The sequence below is a fragment of the Oryctolagus cuniculus genome, chromosome 5, assembly GCF_051225735.1.
Source record: "Oryctolagus cuniculus isolate XC-2025 breed Fujian yellow rabbit chromosome 5, ASM5122573v1, whole genome shotgun sequence".
Taxonomy (NCBI): Eukaryota; Metazoa; Chordata; class Mammalia; order Lagomorpha; family Leporidae; genus Oryctolagus; species Oryctolagus cuniculus.
Genome location: NC_142871.1, coordinates 27884760 through 27887743, shown reverse-complemented (window position 1 = coordinate 27887743; position 2984 = coordinate 27884760). Strand labels below are relative to the sequence as shown.

The window sequence follows — 2984 nt, the reverse complement described above, 5'->3', positions numbered from 1 at the left end:
AAAGAATCTTTATGTATTTTTTATAGGTAAGACAAAGTTACAGAGAGGCAGAGGCAAAGAAAGAGAGAGAGGTCTTACATCCACTGGTTCACTCCTCAAATGGCCGTAATGGCCTGAACTGAGCCTTCCAAAGCCAGGACCTGGTGCTTCCTCTGGGGCTCCCATGCAGGTACAGGAGCCCAAGGACTCTGACCATCTTGTACTGCTCTCCGAGGTCATACCAGAGAGCTGGATTGGAAGTGGAGCAGCCAGACTCAAACCAGTGCCCATATGGATGCTGACACTGCAGGTGGCAGCTTTATCCGCTATGCCACAGTGCCAGGCCCTGTGTCATCAATTCCAATAATTTTATATTTCTGGCCATTACTGTTTTGTTTGAGAAGTATACTAAGTGAGGAGAATTATTTTCTTTCTTTTTTTTTTAAATAAAATTCCCACTGTATTTATTGTCTTCTTGTAATAACATAAGGGTAATAAAAACAACATGAACAAGTGTTTTGGAACTACACTCGCAATGAAAGGGCACCTACAAAACAAACCAAAACACACAGCATTGCCTTCTCAGTATTTTCTCACTTCATCCACCATTTCTAGTTGGAGACGCTTTATAGCAAAGTAATATTATCTCCTTTTAGCATGATCCGACCCAGTTGTTTTCTTGACTTTGTTTTAGAATGAATCTCTTCTGCATCATCTAATACGAGGTTCATGTATTCATCAAAACCAATGATGCAGCCCTCTATCCGCATGTTCACTTGTTCATAGAGCCACACCTGAATGCGAGATCGGTTTTGCAAGTATCTGAAGATGAAGTTGATGGGCTGCACCATCACCTTCTGTACTTTCTGGCCCTGGCCACGGTACGCCATGGTGGAATCTCACAAAGACCACACTGGACCGAGAATTATTTTCTATGTTCAAATATTATTTGAATATTGATGTTTTACTAAGATTTATTTATTTAAATTCTGATTTCAAAAATTCATCTCTAGTGTGGAAATTCCTAGCAACAAATATTGTGTACATTCAAGAAGCAAACTTGCATGAGAAATTGCTGCCTTTACCAAGCTCTTAACAGCATATTATCAGACCATAGCTGATAACTCTATGTTGTCTTAGTTTGGCAATATTTTTTTAACCATTGAATTAAGGGGATTTGAATTGCAAATAGTTATTTTACATAGATGACTCAGTAAGGCTTCCCAGTTTGTCTGTTTGGTCTCTTTTTATGGACCTATTGATACTCACTTTTTTTCAGTATCCAAGATTTGCAGAAATATTCACAGATTGCATATTTAATTGTTTGGTCCATTCATTTTTGACTTCTACAGATTTCCTTGTGCCTTTAAAAGGTTACTTGTTGCACTTCACCCATGATTTCTTGGTGTTTTTTATTGAGATATTTTCCAGATACGTATTTTTGTATATTGAAGTCTGTGTCTGAATTTGTTAAGGTAGCTTGCAAGTGTCTAGCTTATCTCATCGGGTAATGAAATCAGCTTTGTATAATGACTTTCATAATGCTTTTCTTTCTTGCTCTAACACTGTCACCAAACATAACCTCAAAAAGGAATCTGTATAGGGACTCTGATAAAACATTCAGAGGAAGAAAAATGTTAAGAGATGCTTACACAGAAAACATACTGTGAGTACTTAGTGTATGTGTCACCTACACAATGGGACTTATTAAGTACTACTTAATAACTGTAGACTAAACCAATTTGTCACGTAGTCAATTAAGTCAAATTTCATACTGCAAGAAATGGATTTATGCTAAGATTTATGTGACTAGAGAACTATCACAAGGAATAAAAAAAAAGTTCTCAACCTGAACCTAAGTCCTTAAATAGGTATTCTGATTGTCTCAGTTTGCTGTAAGATTTAAAAATCTCTTGAATTATTTGAGCTCTAAATAATACATTGATTTTTCAAAAATGAAAAAGTTGATAATATAACTTTAAAAATAATTAGAATTTAAAATATGCTGTTTTTCCACTTTTTCCATATTTAATGGATTACAATACCTAATTACATAATCACATTAAGACATGGAAGCATTTGAAAGAAAACTACAGCATTCTAAACCATCATTTTGTCACTTTCATATCTCATTCTATAGAGAATAAATCATTATATAAAGAATAAACATTGTATAAAGAATAAAGACATTAATGTTAGCAGATCTAGGATGGGAATTTGACCTAGAAATTATGAAAATGATTAAGATTGCCATATTGGAGCACAATTCCAGCTTCCTGCCAATGCATACCCTAGGAAGCAGATAATGACTCAAATACTTGGTTTTTTGGCGACCCATGTGGGATATGTAGATTGAGTTTCTGGTTTGGCTCCCAAATTTTGCCTGGTCACATCTCAGCTGTTGCAGGCATTTGGGGATTGCACCAGTGGATGGTAGCACTCTCTTTCTCTCTCCTAGTCTCTATCTCTCTGTATTTCTGTTTCTCAAGTAAATAAAATAAAATAGATGAATTTAGAAGGTCTTTTGTAAATTTTTTTTTTATTTTTTGACAGAGAGAGTGGACAGTGAGAGAGAGAGAGACAGAGAGAAAGGTCTTCCTTTGCCATTGGTTCACCCTCCAATGGCTGCCACGGCCGGCACGCTGCGGCCAGCGCACCACACTGATCCGATGACAGGAGCCAGGTACTTATCCTGGTCTCCCATGGGTGCAAGGCCCAAGAACTTGGGCCATCCTCCACTGCACTCCCTGAACACAGCAGAGAGCTGGCCTGGAAGAGGGGCAACTGGGACAGAATCCGGCGCCCCGACCGGGACTAGAACCCGGTGTGCTGGCGCCACAAGGCGGAGGATTAGCCTAGTGAGCTGCGGCGCCGGCGTCAGAAGGTCTTAATCATAAGTTATAAGGCTAGGCAAAACACTAGGATGACGAGTATTTTGAAAAATATATTGAGGTTTAAAATGTGGTAAAATTATTTTCTGCAAAGAGATTCCTATATGTATAACC

The 2984-nt window shown here is 38.0% G+C and overlaps 1 pseudogene across 1 annotated transcript; it reads right to left on the bottom strand.

The window, feature by feature from the left end:
* Window positions 1-404: 404 nt before the first annotated feature.
* LOC100351260 (small nuclear ribonucleoprotein E pseudogene) lies at window positions 405-895 on the bottom strand (annotated as a pseudogene). Its single transcript, XR_016233663.1, has one exon. The product of XR_016233663.1 is annotated as a small nuclear ribonucleoprotein E pseudogene (transcript).
* Between the last annotated feature and the right edge of the window lie 2089 nt (window positions 896-2984).